The sequence below is a fragment of the Mustela lutreola genome, chromosome 4, assembly GCF_030435805.1.
Source record: "Mustela lutreola isolate mMusLut2 chromosome 4, mMusLut2.pri, whole genome shotgun sequence".
Classification (NCBI taxonomy): Eukaryota; Metazoa; Chordata; class Mammalia; order Carnivora; family Mustelidae; genus Mustela; species Mustela lutreola.
Window position 1 is genome coordinate 48,123,335 of NC_081293.1, and position 19,498 is coordinate 48,142,832.

The 19,498-nt window shown below is 56.4% G+C and overlaps 1 protein-coding gene across 4 annotated transcripts in view; it reads right to left on the minus strand.

Moving 5' to 3' along the window:
• The window catches only part of ZMIZ1 (zinc finger MIZ-type containing 1), a 232,659-nt gene that overhangs the window by 174,207 nt on the left and 38,954 nt on the right, over positions 1-19,498 (minus strand). For all 4 annotated transcript variants that reach the window (XM_059169783.1, XM_059169782.1, XM_059169784.1 and 1 more), the window contains exon 2: positions 11,515-11,638. The gene's annotated coding sequence lies outside the window, so the exon portion shown is untranslated. The remainder of the gene's footprint in view (positions 1-11,514; positions 11,639-19,498) is intronic.

A 19,498-nucleotide genomic window follows, 5' to 3' on the forward strand; every position in this document is an offset into this window, starting at 1 on the left:
CCCACTCTCGGAAATGCCCCTCGGCAGCCCGAGGATGAGCCCAGGGGCCAGCTGCTCACTGTTGTGTTGTTCTTAGAGGTGACTTTGGCTTGGTGAACATCGGTTCAACCCAACAGACTCTTAGTAGGTACCTGTGAGGGGCCATGGGAGAAACCAAGAGTAAATCCTGATCCCCGCTCTGAAGGCATCCTGTGAAGACAGGGTGGGTAAGGCAGGCATGCAGGAGACAACCTGGAACCAGGGAGGTTTGCGCTTCCTGGGGTCTTAGGAGATGTGGGGGAGCAGTGCTGGGACAGGATGAAGAGCAAAGAAGGGACAGTAAGGGGGCAGAAATGGAATGTCCATTCAAATAACAAGGAGAAGCCCCTAATCTCATGAATAGGGGAGCTGCCCACTCTGATGGTAATGATGAGAGATAACTTTATTGATCCTTAAGATGTCCCAGGGCCCCACAAATACTCAACACCCATCACCACACTGACTCTCAGCCTCCTATGAAGGATACTACCCATATCCCACAAATGGTACCACTCAGGCTCAGAGAGGTTAAGTGACTGCCCAAGGTCACACAGCCAGTTAAGTGATGGAGGTGGGGTCAGATCCCAGGGCCTGTGCACTATTCAGTGTACCTCCCGCCCTCACTGGGGCTTGACCTCTACATGAACTGGGGAGACACAGCCCCTGCTCTCTGCAGCTAGGGTATGAGGTGCACTGGATGGCTCAAGTGAAAGTTTAAGGGATGGCGTGGGGTCATAGGCTCTTGCTACAGGCTTTGGCCCTGCAGCCTGGGTGAGGCAGGAGCGCCAGGAGCAGAGCCGGCCTGGCACTCAGGGCACTCTCCGACCTCACAGAAGAGCTCTTCCAACCTCCCCCAGAGGGCAGGGATCCTAGGGAGGAAAGCGGCGGGCCAGGTCCTAGAAAGACATGTCTGTGGCGGGGGGAGAGACACCCAAGCTGGGAGGAGGGCTGGAGAGGTTCAACCCTTGTCTGAGGGTTGGGAGAGCATAGGCAGGCTGAAGTCCTCAGGGGAGGCCTGGCAGCTTGAGGCAGCCTCACCGAGCTCAAAAAGGGCTTTAATGTCAGTTTCAGAATTTGGACTTCATTCCTGCTGACAGTGGGAAGCCGGGGAGGGCAGCAGACGGCCGGACAGAGGTGAGTCATGGCGAGGCAAGAAGAGGATAAGACCCTCAAAGCCAGCAGAAGGTGGGGGTGGTGAGAGGGACACAGGTCCGGAGATGGGTCAGGGGGTTGAACTGACTGTTGGAGGTGGGAGTGAGGGAGGGGAAGGTGTCCAGGATGACCCGGGCATCTCCCCCAGCCCTCTGGGGCTGGGACATTCGAGCTGTGCTAAACCAGTGGCTGAACCGAGTCAACAGGAATTGACCAGAACCCCAAGGAGCATTGGGCCCCTCCCGCTAGGAAGTCCTGACTTGGGGGGACACTGCTGGCTGGCAGGCTGTCACCACCTCGGCTCTGTCCCCCTGCTGACCTTTCTCCTTTGTCAGCAGTGTTCTCTATCAATTCACCGGAAGGGCCAGTGCAGTCTCGCCAGGCTGCCTGGGCCAGGGCTGGGGGCGGGGGCTCGCTCTGCCTTCCCTCTTTTAAGGAAGAAGTCTCCAGAGCATCTCTAGAAAGTCAGGAGCAGAGATGCCAGAGTGGTGGGGGATGGCCGCACCCCTCCTGCTGGCAGATGGGAGGGAGGGAGAAGAGGAAGCTGGTGGGGGGTTGGGGGAACTGCAGCCAGGCTGTGGGGGATGGGCAAGGAGGATCAGTTTAGAAGAGGGATCTAGGATGTGGGGGAGGGGACCCGGCGGGAGCTCCTGAATAACCCAGAAGGTACCAGCCACCCCTGAAGCCAAGGAGGGGGTCCAGAAGGTCTGGGGGGCCTAGGATTTAGATGGGACTAGCATGGTCAGCTGTTCTGGGGTGCCTGGAATGGAGTGGTACATGGGATATGGAACTCCCAGTACTAAAAACTGGGGGGGTCCGAGGCAAACCCTAACCGTTGTTCACCCTAGCGGGGGTGAATGTAAATTCCAGTTTTTAGTTCTACCACTTTTAGACTGTATGTGACCTCTCTGTGCCTCAGTTTCCTCATCTGGAACATAGAGCTTGTCAGAGCGCCTCGTGTACAGCCGTCATGAAGACAGGATGAAATCTTGTACGCATGTGCCCGTTACTGTCACTGACCGCTTCCAGTACCTTCCTACAGTGAGGACCGACTAGTATCCACTGAATGCTCGCCCAAGGCCAGACCCCCATCTAAGCCCAGTACATGTGCGCTATTTAACCTCACCATGATTATGGGGCAGGGGCCATTTTCACAGGAGAAACCAAGGCATGGAGGAGCTCGGTCCCCAGCCCAGGTTCTCACAGCTGGCAAGTACAGAGCCCAGAAAACCACTTCCATTTCCACTGGGCAGGCCCCACAGTGGGGGACCTGTAGGCCAGGGTCAACACAATTCTGCTTATGCTGGACAAATACACAGGCTGGGCAGGTGTGGCAGGAACAGGCAAGGGACCCAGGGAGACCAAGTCCCTGGTCCTCAGTTCTTCCCCTTCTGGTCCAAACACATTCACCAAATTTATTAGGTTCCTAGTCTATGGATACCTTAGTGAGAGAGAGGGAAGCCCCCAGAGGTACCCCCCAGAGGCCTCCTGGTGGCCCCAGGGGCCCAGCTCTCTGGATCTGGCACTTTCTGCAAGTGACCTCATTTCATTCTTATAAAAACACAGGATCACGTAGGATGCCCATTTCAGAGATGAGAATATAGAGGCTCAGAAACTTGCTAAGGTTGCCCAGCTGGATTTAAACATGTCCTTCTCCAATGTCTGGTCTCCTCTCAGCGGCTGATGGGGAAGGATGAGCAAGCAGCATGGGGGCAGGAGGACACGGCTTGTAGGTCCATGGTAGGACTTCAGATGAGCACCCAATAATTCTGAGGATGAGGGGCACAGCCCCCCCTCCCCCTAGAATTTAGGGAGCCCAGGGGAAACTCTGGCAGCTCAGGGAAGGGGTCCAAGCATGCAGGGGTAGGGGGGCCAGGGGAATGCAGGGGAAAGGGGGGTGAGTGCCAGGGTTCAGGGAGTGGCCCATCACCCCAATACCTGGGGGTCAGGTAGGCCTGGCAGAGACCCCTCTTCAGTTTTCGAAGCTGAGTGTGCAATGCCCTTCCTGCTGTGACCCCAAGGAAGTCCTAGGCACCAGCAACTGCGTGCTCACAAAGCAATTAGCTCACAGCGCCCAGGAGAAAGGTCGCTGAGGTGGGCAGGCAGGCGCTAGCTGGGCAGGGGCCCTGGGAAGCTGGGCCCGGTTATTTTTAGCATCTTGATTCAAGAGGAAGGAGGCCCTCCTCCCCACCAGGTAAATGTCAGTACACTGGCAGACCCAGCCAGTTAAAGTAGCTGGAGCCAAGGAAGAGAGACATGACTGGCGTCTTTGTCCTTGGCTCCCCGGCCGCCGGGCTCCCAGGGGGTCTCCCTTCCTCCTCCACCTCCTCTCCCTAGGCCCTGGTGCATCTGCCATTTGGCCACGAACAGAAAACATGGGCTTGGTCCCCAGAGGAGCTTGACTGGGGCCTGGGACCCTAGATTTGAGCTCTTGCTCAGCAGCGTGTGTGTAACTCTGACCCAAACTCCTGCCTCTCTTCCCAAAGTGCAGTTTCTACAAAATGGGCCGCACAAAGGCCACCATTTTATTGTTTATGAGGATGACAGGAGCTGGGGTCATGAAGAGGCTTTGCAGGAGGGCGACTTGCCCTTCCTGCCAGTGGTGGTAGCTGTATTCTTGCAGAAGAGAGTTCTGGGCTGTCCTAGAGGGAACGCAGGCCAGCCCTGGGCTGACAGGGCCTGAGCTGGCCATGGTGCACACTGCTGGGGAGATCTGCACAATCTCGGGTACTAGGTGTCCAAGAGCCTGTGGCTGCCAACCCGCTGATAGGAGAGGGTGAGAGAGGACTCTAGGGGTCAGTGGAGGCGGACCGAACATAACCGGGGCTCAGCCTGGGCTACGGGGAGGGCCCACACTCGGAGGGGCGCCAGCACACCCAGCCCTCCACATATCCCAGGCCTGGTGCCAGCTTGTGGGACTCACGCTCTGACCTGGCCTCCTTCCTTGGGGAGGGCCACCTGTCCCCCCTTCCCTGAGAATAGGAAGGACAAGGGAAGCCCACTCCACAGACTCTTGGCTCTGGAGTTGGCTCTGAGAGCCAGACCCTTAGCCCATTGCAAGGGTGGGGGGGTGGTCCTTCCCCAGGGGGCCCAAGGCCCCATCCGGCCAGGCTCGGGGAGACTCCTGGCAAAACCGTGGAGTCTGAGGTCAGCTCTCCCCTAGCCAAAGAGAAGCCCTGGGTCCTACAGCAGTGCCTTTGCCTTTGGCTGCCAACTTCCAGGCAGCCTAGGATCTTGGCATTTGCCCACACCCTCCCCAAAGGCAGACCCTTCTACTGAGGTACTGCCCTACTGTGTCTGAAACTCTAGGGAGATCTGAGAGAAACTGAGGCACAGAAGTGGGGCAGGAATCTGCTCGGGGATTTAGCAAGTTAGAAGGAAAGTGCAAACTCCCTTCTCCTTCTGCCATCTGGCCTCTAGGGGGCATGTCCACCTCATTTCTTTCATTGCCCAGTCTGGGCCCTCCACCCAGCCCCACAGTCTGCCCCCCACCCCCACCCCACGTGCCTGCCTCAGGGCCTTGACCTAGCTGGTCCCCTTTGCTTGGAATGCTTTCAGTTCACAGTCATGTTCTTTCTTTAGGGTCCAGCTGCAGCTCCACTTCCTCCAGGAAGCCCTCCTTGACCCTAGAGTCCCTTGGAACCCAGACATTTTTTCTGGATGCCACACCAGATCCTTGGCCTCATAAACTGCAGGCTGCACTGGGCACCCTGTTGTGGCTCAGCCCAGGGAGCTGACAAAGGACTTTGGGCGGTCCCTGGTTTCAGGAGCCTTCTGTCCTTTCTCACCCCTGTAACTTGTCAGCTTTCAAATAGGGCCCTGACTCCAGAGTATTCTCTCCACCCTGGCCTGTGGGCCAGTAATCTCTAGCCCTCACTCCTTTCTCTTGGTAAACAGATGGGAGGAGGAGCCCTAATGGTCCAGGCCTTGGCAGGAGGTGGTGATTACAGGAGCTGGAAGACAAAAGAGGCTTCACAGAGCCAGGTCTGAGGGCGCCCAAGGCTATTCTCAGTCCCAGTTCTGGGCGGATCTCCACAGACCCCCCAGAACGTCCCAGGCCCTAATCTCTGTGCCCCCTGGCCCTTAGGGGTTGGTCCTGCCTTTCTTCACTGTGCCCCAGGGCCAGGTCACCACCCCCACTGCTGGTCTGGGGCCCTGCCAGGCTCTACCCCTGCCCTGCTTCAAAAGCTACTGAGGGAGGCACGGCCTCCGCTGAAAGCATGGCGTGCCACCCCGGGCCACACTTCAGTTTCCCCATCTGTACCATGAGGCATTGGGCCAAATGATTTCTAAAGACTATTTAGATGCTTCCAATGAAGATGCCACCCTTGCGGCCGCACCCAGTGTCTGCTCCCACCCCGCAAGGTCACAGAGGCTTGGGACCTGGGACACAGGGCAGAGGCGTGGTTGTTCTCATCCTAAGTGTGTGGCTTAGGGACCAGAGGGAGACCGACTCAGGAGCTCAGACAAAGCCAGGTGAGCAAACATCAGTGGGAGGGAGAAGCACCCGGAGTGAATAACACCCAAGGAATCCTTCTCGGTGTAATTTACCAATTCCCAGCCGGCCCTGTTGGTAGCCGAAGTCAGGGGCCCCTATGGCACATGTGCAGCTCTGCATACCTACAGGGGTGATCACATCCATCTGGCGAGGCTCACACGGGACTCTGGGAGAGCCAGAGGGGGACACAGACCTTCCCTCCCACCCTCAGGAAAAAAATCCCTCTCGCCTGGCCTGCTGGTCTCTTGCACCTGTCTCGGGGATGCTAGTTGACCCTGGGCTGATCTCTGGGCTTCTGCGTCCCTAGCACATCACTCAACAGGTTCGCCCATGTCTCCCTGCAACCCCACCCGTGGGCTAAGGTCAGGCCCACATCACGCAGGGGTACGGGTGGGGGTAATGGAGGGCAGCTCCTGGGCTCTGCTCTGGGGCAGCTTCCTATTCCAGCATTTTGGAAGACTGCCTTTTCTGGTAAAGAGCTCCAGCCCTTGGCCTAGGAGAGGCCACAGAGGGGTCTGGAGTACAGAAGAGGGCCTGGTAAAGCTGGGGTTCCAGCCTGCTGGAGTAAACAAGGTCCAGCCCTGCTACTCCCTGCTGTCGCCATTCTGGGTGGAGCTGGGAGCCTAGGGGGCCAAAGCCCACCCTCCCTTCCTGGCCTTCAGAATTGCTACTGCTGCTGGACAGCCCTTTTGGCTCCCCACTCTCTACAGGATCAAGGTCAAACTAGCCCAGCCTTTGAGAACCCCAGGGGCTCCCTTAGCACCTACTTCCAGTTGTGGCTCAATGAATCTTCCTCTTCAACTGAACACCCCACAGGGCAAGTCTTTCTAAGTTGTACAGAGACCCTAGAAAGACCCTATTCTCCCATTCTGCATAGGGATCCAGCCTCCTCCTCAAGGCAGTCCCCCAGGCTGCCTCCTCTAGCATCCAGGAAGAGCTGCTCCTCCCAGCTGCTTCAGCCTTCACTTGCTGAGGGCCCCCTGCTAGCAGGTCCTGCACTGGAGACCCTGGGACTTCCAAGCCCAGGGCTGGGCTCACTCAGCTTCTCAGATGCAGATTCAGTTTTGGACGCCAGTGCCTAGCACGGGACCAGAGCCTGGTAAACGTTCTGCAGGCTCTGGCTGGCAGAGTGAATGGATCACCCGGGAGTACCCAAGTACCCATCACAGTTTGCTGTAGTGGAGAAAACACATATTATGGTGTCAAATAAAACTGGGCTGAATCCCAGCTCTACCAACAGCTCTGTGATCCTGGGGATGCTTGCTAACCTCTCTGTGCTTTGAGTTTCCTTATCTGTATTAGAAGATAATCTCAGCCTCACTGGGCTGTCAAAGCCCCGAAGACCACTGCAGGCTGTGACCCCCAACGGGTGCCAGCTTTCTGATTTTATGTACCCATAAAGAACTGTTCAGAGAAGGGCAGCCACTTGTTCAAGGTCACACAGCAGGTATGTGGCAGGGTTGAGGTTTGAACAAAGTCCTGCTTGGAGGACCTGCCAGGGCAGCAGCCCTGCTCTCCTGACCGAGAGTCGTCTATCTGGGGCAGGAATGATCAGGGGGCTGTAGACGATCTCCAGTTCCAGCTGGGTTCAGGGATGTGGGCTCAGGGCAGGCTTCCCAGGCTGGCAGTGGAGGGGCCTGGGCCGCGGGCAACAAATTCCAGGCAAGGAGAACGGGGTGTGCATTCTCAGCTGGTGCCGAAGATGGACAGGCACGCCCCATGGGGCCCCAGGGAATGCCACGGCCGGGCCTGCTGTCAAGGTCTTTGCAGCCAGCCCCAAGGCCGCCTTGCTCCATATAACCCGGGAAGTCTGCTGACTGACAGCTGATGGTGTGCATGCTGGCAACCCAAAGTTACAAACCAGGGGCCAGAGGGGCTGGCCAGGGAGTGTGGCTGTCACCCCATGTCTCTGCCCACAGAGCTGGGATCAACAACTGTGATTATCTCATGAAACTCGAATCCAGCCCAGCCCCAACGCTGCTGTCTCCCTACGTCCTTTCTTAAATGACACCAGCCATGTCACCCCTCCACTCCGCCACCTCCGTGTGCCCACAGTGCTCAGGTCTGCTCTACCGCTGTCCTCCAGCTGCCTGCCCACCATCCACCCACACGCGGTGGGGTGCGAACCACATTCTAGACACAGCAGCCGAGATTCTCATGGCTTAGTTGACCGAATTCCTCACAACACAGTGAGTTAGGTCCTACCAGTATCCCGATTTTAATGACGAGGAAATAAGACACAGAGAGGTCAAGCCACTAATCTGGCATCACGAAGAGGAGTGGCAGAGCTGGAAAACCCCGAAGCCTCGGCCCACAGTCTGTACCTTTGATCAGGTCAGGACCTTCTGCAGGTACTGGCCAAAGCTGTTCACAGTGCTGTTCACAAGCTGCCGGCTACACGGGCCTGCGGTCATGCCCCCGACGAGAGACCCTCTTTCTGTGTCCAGACTCTGTAGGCCGTTATGGTCCAGACCAGCTGGGGCCTTCTCACCTCTGCGCCTGATGCTTCGGAACCACACACATCTGGCTGCAGGCCTCCTGGCTGCGGGAACGGGGCCAAGTCACCACAGGGAGGAGCAGGGCTAGGGTTTTGTCTCTTCCAGTTGGCCAGCCCTCCAGCTCCACCAGGCCCTCTTCGGCACCCCACACACCTCTGGGGTCTCTACTGGGCTAGAGGCTGGAGCTCTTTCCCAGGGGGAAAAGCCAGTCTTCCAGAATGCTGACATGGGAAGCTGGCCCAGAGCAGAGCCCAGGGGCCTCCTTCTGCTGTCACTGCCCGCACCGCTGGCTGCTACAGGCCTGCCCTCACCCAGGTGCCAGGGTGTGGGCTGTACCTCTGAGCCTCTGTTTCCCATCTGACACATAAGAGGGGACCTCTCAAGGGCTTGTTCAGTGATGGGTTGGGGTGTGAACAAGCTCTGCACGTGGTAGAGAAGTCTCAAGGCAAGGGGTCATGGTGGCTCCTGGAAGGGTCCCAGGGCAAAGGTCAGGAGGGAGAAGCAGGGGTCAGAAAAGGCTCCATGGCATCTGAGCTACAGCGAGTCTGCCAAGCAGAGGTGGGTAGGCAAAAGACAATAAGGCAGAAGACTCTGCAAATAAAACACAGAGCAGACGCTCCCAGCCACCTCTGCCCTTGGTGGGTTTGGCAAAGCACAGACAAACTAGGCTGTCAAAGGTCAGGGCCTCCTTGACACCACTGCCTGACAGAGGGGATCTAAATCTCACTCTAGCTGAAGCCACTGTCCCAGGCTGCTGGGGACAAGATGGATGCTGGCACTGGGGGAGGAGGGGCACATCTCTCCCCTTGGCCGATAAGACTCCTAGAGGCAATGAGGGACTCGCCCAAGGTCTCTGGGCTGGTAAGTTACTGGTGGAGACTGCACACAAACTCAGTTCTTGGCACTTAATCCTGCAATCACTCCACTTCATACAGGCAGAGTGGGCTCCCTGGGCAACTGCACAGGGCCCCATGCTTAGAAGGACCCATGATGCTCTGTGGCCACCAAACCCATAATCATTTGTCAATAATGAGACTCTTATTTTTTGCCTTTCCATGAGCCCCACACATGACATAGCCAGTCCTGATTCTAGTGGATTCTGACAAACATGGGTTGGGGAGCTGGGCAGGGCCAGCGAAGAGCAGGTGAAAACTTCCACCTGTCTGCGACTTTGCAAGAGCTGAGCTCTGTGCTCGGTCGCTTTGGGTCTCTAAAGCAAGCTGGCAGATTGATCCTCCTCTCCTGTCTCCCAGAGGTCCTGCCCGAACCTCTTCCCCACACATAGACTAACCCTCCACACCACACAGACCCTGCAACTCCCTGTGCCATGGAAGCTCTGACAGCCGAGAATCTACTGAACCCCGAACGACTCCTTTTCCCTGGAACAGAGCCCCTTTGTGCACGCACAGGAGCGCCTCCCCGTGCTTGTGGGGGACCGTGTGCACTCGGAGGGACTGTGCCCAGCAGCTGTGGAGCCTCACCATGGGAGTTTGTGAAGGCGTCTGTGGGTGTGTACATGTGTGCAAGTCTGTGTGCACATGTGTATGTTTACGGTGTGCGTGAGCCATGTCTGTGTACATGCGTGTGTGAGGGAGCGTTCCTCCGGGTATCAGCGCGTGCATTTGTGCATGCGTGCCCATTTGCATACGGGTGTGCATGCACATCTGTATACCCTCGGCACACATGGACAGCTTTGCGTGTCTGTGTGCACAAGCGTGTGTGCCTAGCTATTCATGATACAGGTTTGACTGTGGGTGGGGAGAATCTTCTGGAACTTATATGTATATGAGTATTTATAGCTGAGAACATCATGCCCATTTTTAACCACCACACCACCCAAATCATCTTCCTTCTCACGAAAATCTTGGCCCTCTCAGAGACAACACTGGACCACAACTTGGCCCACTGCCTCCAAGAACACTTCCTAGACTCCAGAGTCCCCATACTCATGCAGAGCTCCATCATTACCCCGCACCCTGCATCATGGCAGCTTTCCCAGCCACATGCCTCACCCCCACCCCTGGCCAACTGCACCCCTGCCAACTTCCCTGCCTTGGTGTCTTATGTTTTCAGTCCTGCTCTGTGCCCATTGTTCTGGCTCTACCTGAGGCATCTGACCTCTTACTGTGCCCTTGGGACAGTCCCGTTAGTCTCCCTGCTTACAGCAGGGCCCTTCTGATAGCCTCTCCAATGCAGCCACCTTCATTAGGCCCCTATCTCACTTTGAACCTCCACGGCTCCCTACTGCCTTTGGGATCCAGTTCTCCATCCTGGCACTTGTGGCTTTTACAGTCTTCCCATCCCCTTGCCAACCTCATTCCCCTTCCTGCCAGGCCCTCCTACCCGTCCCCTGCTCCTGTCTTCCTTACAACACTACTCACTTTGGGGTTATTTCCTCTGGAATGCTCACCCCCAACCTCTTAGCACTGTCCACTGCACTGGTATGGGGCTTGTATAACATCTGTTGTGATCTCCCTGAATGAGATGAGCCCCTTTCCCCTCTAGGCCAGACACCAGGCCTAGCATACAGTAAGTGCCTAATACAAGCTAGGAAAACTAAACTAGGGAGGCAGAGGGAGAGAGAACCTTATCTAGCCAGCATGTTCTTCCTCTAGAAGGGGCCCTAGGTACCACTTTGGGGACCGCAGAGGCCAGGCCTGATTCATGTCACACCACATCCACAAATGAGGCGTGACCCCAGGTCACCGCAGCCACTGTCACCTTGTGGGAGTCCCCTCCCTTTGCCATGAGTTGGATTAGGACCGGCACTTCTGAAAACCCCATGACTGCCTCAGTTCCTGCCCCCAGGAAGAGGCTAGCAGAGGTGGGCACAGCCAGGGGCAGAACAGTCCAGGGATTAGGGATGGGAACTGGAGCCACACAGACCCAAAGGGGTACCCACGGGGGCTTAGCCAGGTATGTGACCTTGGGCAAGTTCCTTCCCAACCACAAGCCTCAGTCTTCTTGCCTTTATAGTGGACCTGATTCCAGCACCTGCCTCACAGGGTGGTGTGCAGATGGAAAGAGTTAATAACGACACAGCACTTAGTGTGGTGCCTGGCACACAGAGACAGGGTCAGCGTGTCCACCATTATTATTCTCAGTACAGATGGGAGGGCTGGAGAGTGACAGGTCCGTCTAAGGCCACATGGGCCCTGGCAACAATGCAAAACCTAATATCCCAGTTCCAGGCCAGGATGCAACCCCTTCCACTGTCTGGCTCCCTCTGAGAGGAGGCAGCCAAGAAAGAAGTGAAAACTGACAAATAAGCCCTGTCCCCTCGTTCCTCAGCTCCCCAGTCCCATAGCACAAGAGGCACAGCACCGGGGGCCAGTCTGTCCTGCTTACCTGCTGAGGCCTCTGCAGACGACCAGGACTCAAGGCTGCAAAGAGCGTTAGGAAAAGGACGCCAAGGTGGGAAGAAGGCGACGGCCCCTGCGGTCCAACTTGGCCAAACACAGCACAGCAAGTCCTGCGGGACAGACCAGAGAACACAGTGAGCTCCAAGCCAACCATGCAGGTGGCCCCCATCTGCCCCACTGACCTCCTAGCTCTGCCTGCCCAGGCTCCTCTGGCCATGTCCTGGAAGGCTGAGCTGACCCCCTCGAAGTGGAGCCATTCCAGAAACTGGACGCTGTCTCCCACCTCCCCAGCCAGAGCTTGTCTTCTAAACTTGGTGTTAGAGGCCTGGCCCAGGCCCCGGCTCTAACAGCAGCAGCTCACAGGCACACACACACCCCTCAGGGCCGCGGGTCACATCTGGTGCTCTGCTCCGAGCCCTGTCTCCCACTGCTCTGTCTTTCTGGGCCCCATTGGCCTTCAAGACATTGCTCAAGTGCCTCCACTGAGCCCTCCAGGATCGGCCCGGCCTTCCCTTGTTCTCCTTCCAGGGGCCTGGGGTCTGGTCGACCGTGTCTTCTCCAGCTTTCTGGAGGCCAGTCTCCTCCCTGCATGGAGCTTCTGGACCACAGGAACAGAGTCAAGTTTATCCCTCTCCTCGGAGACTAGAAAGGCCAGTGACTTCTGGAGGGATGGTTGGACAAACAAACGAGTGACTGATGGACGGGGCAGTGAAGGTGTTTAGTGAATAAGATGAAGAAAACTGGCCAACTGACGCATCTTGGAGATTTATGTACTTGTTTATTTTTTTAAAAATTTATTTATTTGAGAGAGTGAGAGAGAGTGAGCAGGGGGAGGGTCAGAGGGAGAAGTAAGCTCCTCACTGAGCAGGAGGTCTGATGGATGTGCGGCTTGATCCCAGGATACCGGGATCATGACCTGAGCTGAAGGCAGACGCTTAACTGACTGAACCACCCAGGTGCCCTTGACTTGTCTTTAATTCGGGAAGCCCAATGAGCTCTCCAAGGGCCTCCTGATGCCCCTCCCTGTTACATTCCAGAATATAGCCTTGGGGCTGGGGAGAGGCAAGAGACTTGGTGAGGTTGATACTCTTCTCTGTTGATTCCCAAATGTGGAAAGCAAAGCCCTGCTAGGGAAAGGGTTTCCTCCCAGGGGCTCATGGTAAGAGAGGCAAAGCCAGAGGTAGACCCCAATCTCCTTGGGGACTGCTTGACACACTGCCCCGAGTTGTCACGGATGGAGGCCATCATGGCAGCCCCTCCGGCTCCAGGGTCCTCATGGGTCAGCGCTGCAGGCACGCAGCTTCCTTGAGTGTTCGGGGTCCGGGAGGCCAGCTGGTCTGATGGCTCTATCTCCCCTAGCCTGGAGGCCTGTGGCTCGAGGTGAGTCCATCAGGGACACTACAGGGAGCCTCAGGGTCAGAGATCTTCAGCCAGGAGGACTTCCGAAAAGCCCCGTAGACACATTGCTCCCCGCTGCAAAGCCTTTGCAGCCTTCCCAAACACAGCTGGAAGGGCATGCACCGACCACTGCCTTAGAAACTAGTTTGGAAGTGTCTCCCATCCTTCCAAGTGGCTTATCGCACCAGGGCAACTCCACCTCTAGAGATACGCGTGTGTGGGACATCTGAGGACATGTACTAGAATGTTCAGAGCAGTGCTATTTGTAATGGCCCAACCCCCCGCCAAAAGCCTCCCAAAAGGCCATCAGTCATAGGATGGACACCTGGTGACCCACACAGTGGAATAAAAACCACGGCAATGAGGACAAAGGATCCGCAACTGGATCCAAGGATAGAGAGAAATCTCACAAACTTGACAACCCAAAGAAGCCAGATGCAATACAGAACATGCTTAAGGGCCCCATTTACAGAAAGGTCAAGACCAGGCAGACTACTCTGTGCTTGTGGTCGACTAAACAGGGTGACAGATTCTTCGCTGTGGTGACTCCCATCAAGGTGGGGGAGTCTGTTCTCGATACCCTGGACCTGGGCTGGACTTGAGACCTGTTTTGACCAATAGGACTTCCTGAAAGGAACATTCTCTGGCTTACAGAGACTAGGCCTTCGGGGCATGCTGTTTATGACCTTGGCCCCCGTCAGAAGCCAGTCTCCCCTACTGGAGGATGGGGGACACCTGAGGCCACTCAACCAACAGCCAGTGCCGACGGCCAGATGTGACTGAGCCCATCACCACCAGCCTTCTGGTCCAGTCGGCCCTTCGCTGTGATTACAGTCACATGAGCCCAAGGGAAACCACCAGAGGGATGGTCCAGGCAAATCCCAGAACCAGGAGACATAACAAACGGTGGTCGTTTGTTTGAAGCATGAAGTTTTGGGGTGTTTGTATTGTTGGCAGCATGCTGTTGGAAATCAGAAGTCACTGTCCTGGAGGGGAAGCAGGGACAGGGAGGGAGCACATAGGGGGTTCTGGGGCATCTGGAATGTTCTTGATCTGCATGGTGTTTACATGACTGTGTTCATTTCGTGACAATTTGTCAAGCTACACTTGGATATGCACACTTTTCTGCGTGGATGTAGTCCTTCAACAGAAGCTGGAACAATCCAGCCTTCTGTGGTGCTCCACCCAGCCATTCCCGGTCCAGCCCACCCTGGTTTGCCCACCTCTCCAGCCCAGCTGTCTTCATCTCACTTTCCCCGCACACATTCACAGTGCTGCCTCACACCTCTGTACCTGGGATGCCTTTCTTCTTCCTTCCATGATTCAAGCCCTAGGGCAGGTGGCACCTCCTCCTGGATGCCTTCCCTGACTGCCCCCGGCTTTGCCCAGGTATCTAGACTCACGCAGTTCTCGCTCCAGGGCTGGGCCTTCCTGAGCACGGATTAGTCTTTTGCGGTCTTGCCAGCTCTCAGAGCTCTGCAAGCAAGAGCCCTGTCAGGGTTCAGCGGCACCCTTCCTCCTCTTCCTCTGGGGTCAAGACCTATAACCACCCCCACCCCACGGCCCCGAGTGATGTTGTAAAGACCAGAGCAGGTTTCGGTGAAGGGGCACAGGGGGACTGTATGCCAGCACCTGCCAGGACCCAGGCTTCTCCCACATACATCGAGGGTGGGGCTGAACTTGAGGGTACCACGAGCATCTATGCAATGGAGGAGGGCTTAATGGGCACCCTGTTTTGCAGTGCACAATGACACCTGTGAAATGTGTACCGTTCCTTCCCTCTAACGATGAAAAGAAAAGAGCAAGGCTGACATGCAGTCACTGCGGCCTCTCGGTAGGAACAAGGCAAAAGACCAGGCAAAGCGAAGGAAGAGCTGTGATGCCAGACAGATGGGGCCTCGGCTCTGCTACAAATCCTTGGATGTACTGACTTGTCTCCACCAGCGAGCGCCTAGTGAGGAGGAGGAGCCCTGCCCTGTCCTGCCTCCCAGCCCAGCGGTAACCGGGGTCTCAGTGGACCCCCAGCACCAGGGCTTCATCTTTGATGCCCCTCGCTGGGCCCCCCTGTCCTATCTTTGCAGTCCCAGCTCCGTTCTTAATGGACGTGTGACCCTGGGGCAGTTTCTTCTGGTCTCAGATCCCTCACTGTCATCCCGGAGATCTGGCTTAGTCCACAGTCTCTGGTGAGTCATATATTTCTCTCCCACGGGAGCACTGGACCCTGATAGGCCAAGGCAGTTCTGAAGCCCAGGTCCCCTTCTGCCTCCCTCCAGGGCCCCATTGTGCCAGGGATGGTGTCTGCCCACTCCCTCCCCACCCCTATGCCTGGGCTATCCCTGGGACATTTTCTCTGGTACCCAGAGTGCTTTTCTAGGAAAGGAAGCTCCTTGCCCAACAGAGAGGCATAGATAAACCAGTGGACAGCCAGAAAGGGAGAGGTCCTAGGAGAGGTAGTCTGTCCTTAGCGGAGGTTAACTCCACATACATTAGGATAGCCTGAGTGGGACAAGCCTAATGTCAGAGGGATCTCTGGACTGAGCATACTTTCCCTAAGTGCATATGCTGTCTCCCAGAGTGGTGAGTACCCTGTCCCCGGAGGTGAGCAAGCAGGGGGAGCAGCCATGTGGTGCTATGTGTGCTGTGAGCACCGAAGCCGGAGCTGGAGTCGACATTTCCTGAACTCCTCTGCCGATAAGAACTTACCTGGGCTACCTGGTAAACCCACATGTTCTAGGCCTCTCCCTAGAGAAGGGAAGGCTGTGGGTTTGGAAAACAGCCCAGAAATTTAAATTTTTAACAAGTCCTCCCAGGGGATCCTTTGCATCTGGGAAGTTTGGGGGAACACTGGCAGATGACCTTCCTGGTCCCTGTGAGCCCTGAGACGATTGATTCTGAATTCCCTGCTCCAACATCAGCCCTACCCCATCTGGAAAACAAGGCTGGCCAGGGAGTCACTGTATCGTTAAAATAAAAATGACTTAAAACCTTTAGAAGGGGGCAAAGACGTATTGGGGGGGGGTTTGTTCTCAGCCCCCAGTAGTACTAGCTGAAGCTCCTTCCGAGCCCCCGTGAGCCCCCCAGAGTCATCCAGAAAAGCTCGACACTGGGGTGGGGGGGGGCGGCGACGAGCGGACAGCTGTTCAGCTGCTGCTCAGTGAGACCCGGAAAAGCAATTATCTTGCTCTTAGCAGAGAGGCGCTGGCTTTCACCCGCCCCCTCCGTCCTCCATCCCTCCCACCTTCACACACACACACACACACACACACACACACACACTCATGCACACACACCCGGGCCACGGGCCGCTGGCTGGCTCTGAACCCGTCTCCCCCCACCCCCAGCCTCCAGATCCCTCTGACTTGCTCAGCCTCCGTCCTCAGAGCCCGTTCCCAACACTTAAATCATTTAGCCCGCTAAACCGGAGACGGGCAAAATGGGTGCTATTTCTTAAAAACATACAGAGAGCGTATTAAATTATTGATAGCCATTAAACAGGGGGAAAAAATTAAACAGCTCTCAGCTCTTATCAATCATTCATGCAGTTTCCACTGGGGTGTTTTCTGGAGAGTGATCACACGGCCAACCCAGGGAGCTGGCTCCTGCCAGCAAGGAAGGCGCTGGGCTGCAGAGAGGTGGGGAGGGGTCCCTTGCAGCACCCCAGCAATCCCCCGGGCCCCAGCTGTGCAGGGCAGGGCGGGGGGTGGGGCGCCTGGCCTAGGGAGGTCAGCCTCTCCATCGACAAACTCTCTCCTCTCCTCTCTACCACATCGTTAACAAAGGGACACCCCGACACTGCCTTGAGGACCCCCTTCATCAAATCCAGCAGGCTCTTCCTGAGCATCTAGTATGTGTCAGGCATGCAAGGAGCAGAGATAAGCTCAAAGCACTCACACAGGTAACCGGGGGAGCCTGCTGCAGGGAAAGGTGACCACAGGACCTTATGATGGGGCCCTGGTGGAGATCCGGAGGCCCACTCTAAGGAAAAGAGGGCAGTGTCCCTTACAGGAAGGGCCGCAGGGAAAGGATTCACCGGAGAATAATTCTTGGGTAAATTCCTGTCCAGAGGACAAGTCCAAGAGGGCCTTCCAGGAGAGTGGTCCAGCGTGGGTAAACACACTGCAGCCCATGTCTGGGCGCTCTGCTCTACCCACAGGCCCACGCGTTTCCAGGGGCAGTTACTAGCCGTGTGGGGTTAGAGGCTTGGCTGTCTATCTCAGCCTCTCCTCCAGGCACTGTTCAAACCCAGGCCAGGCCCACCGTAGCATGGACAGGCAGGAGGTTGGGGTTCACCCCAGCCACCCAGGACGATGGCACCTCTAACCTGGTACACAGATCCATTTCCTGGCTCTGACTCAGGACACCTAAGCCAGCATGACGCAGGCCACGGAGGACATAGGGCCGGGACACTGCCGGTCTCCTGGCCACAGATAGGCCTGGCAGAGTTACCCTTTGGAGATGAGCTCCCTGTGGTCGCTGAGCTGTGCCAAGGACCCGGGCACCAGGGCCTCGGGAGCCAGCGGATACCTGATACTGCCCCACCTCTCCGCTTGGGGACCATCCACAACTAGGGGCATTTGAGGCTCTGAGGGTAGGCTGGGCGATGGGCAGCCGTGGGGAACAAAGAGGCAAGGCCCATGCCTGTCCCAGCCCCTGCCAGCCCGGCGCACTGGGAGAGCCACATTCTTGAATGCTTTTCAGAAGCTCTCACTTCTCAGGAGCCGGGAGCCGGGAGCCGGGAGGAGGCCCTGCCAAGTGTTGATAGCACCCTCGCCAGAGAAAGCTGCTGTCACAGGGAAACATTCTGGGGAGAACGGTTGTTTACCACCAACGCCTGGGACTGTCAAGAAATAATCGGAAGAAATTAAATTTGCAAAGTTGAAGATAGAAAGGAAGCCTCCTCCCCAAGCCCCCGGATATTTCAACCTGGAAGATTAGGCTGCTCTCTTTTGTCTGATTTGGAGAAATACTTTGGGTAGGTGGGGAGGTGGGGGGATATGTGTGCAACCAGCCAGGACAGGGAGAGGGGGCCCCTGAGCTGTGTCTGGGCTCGGGCACTCACCCTCCCCTCCCTGGGCCTCAGTCTGGTCATCTGCAAGTGACCAGATCACACATCTGGAATCAGTAAGACCACGTGATCATACCAGACAGGGGTAATGTCCGGGCTGTCTGTCCAGTCTGCAAGGAACACAGGGGCCGGCTGGGTCTGAAAAGGCCATCGGCCATCTCCCTGCCTCTACACTGACCTGTGCTCATGCTCTCAGCAGCCCTCCCCTGGATTGCTACATATAACCCCCTCCCTCTAGCCCACCTTCAGCCAAGTGCAGGGGCCCACGCAGGGCTTGGGCCTAAGCCTGCACAGAGCAGGCTACCACGAAAGGTTTGTTGGCCAACAGAATCAAGACACGAATGCACAAATGAGCCAAAAACCCAAACTGAACATACCTGTCCCTGCTCAGGTACCAGTCCTGACTGGCCCCTGCCAGTGCCTCCCAAATTCCCAAGTCCTTGAAGCCCTTCACCTACGAGTTGAGTCCATACTTCTAGACATCTCTCATACCCTCCTGCCACACTCCAGTCACACCACAACTACTCAGCCTCCTCTAACAACTTCCCTTGGACTTTCATGCCCCAGGGCCTTTGCATGTGTTATTGCTTTCTCTACTCAGCCAAGTCCTGCTCTGGTCAAGCTCTACTTCCCCCTTGTAACTGCTACAACATTTTCCACATTACATTCAATTGGATTCCATTCCCACCTGCTCTGAACTAAACGGGGGACACCACGAACACAAACAGGGCTCCTTCCATCAGCACTGAGCACATGGGGTCAGAGAGGGGACTCTAACGTTACTTTACATACAAGCCAACCATTCCAGCCCCTGGCCTACCGCCCACAATTAGTTCTTCCTCATGCCTAACCTGCATCACTCCTGCTTTCATTTTAAAAGCCATTCCCTGGATAGTCGGTGAGATGTTCTCAGCCAAGTATAAATGAGACTGTACTCTTGGAGCTCACAGAGCCAAGGGAAGGGGCAGGCTTGGGAATTTCCAGGCAATGGCCAGCAGAAATTGGCCACAAATGAATCATTAACTCTCGAGTCGAGAGCTCTGAGTGGCTGGTGCCAAAGTCTTGGGCTCTGGCCTGTGTGGGCCACTTGGCTTTGCTTGGCTCCAGCCCGGGGTGGCCCCGCCCCTCACTGGCCATCTGCTGCATCCCACAGCCACTGGTCACTGAGAGCCGAGACCATCTGGGCCAGAGAAGTCCAGATGTCTTATGGGAGAGGGCATGCCTTTCCCTAGGAATGACTCCAAATCTTTGCCCACACACTTTGATCTTTCTAGAAGGCCATCCCTTCTAGTGCACAAATCCCCGTCCTTCAAGGCCTGGCTGTAGCCTGTCCTGCCTCCTTTCTTCCCTGCCTCTCTGGGCCCAACTTGGCCCGCATAACCTCTGAGCCCCCACAGCCCTGGGCTGGGTGTCAGGGGCTCGTTTCTTCAGCAAAGTCCTTGCCAAGATGGGGACTCTGCATGTCTTCTGGACCCCAGAAGCTGACATGGGAACAGGGCACAGACCC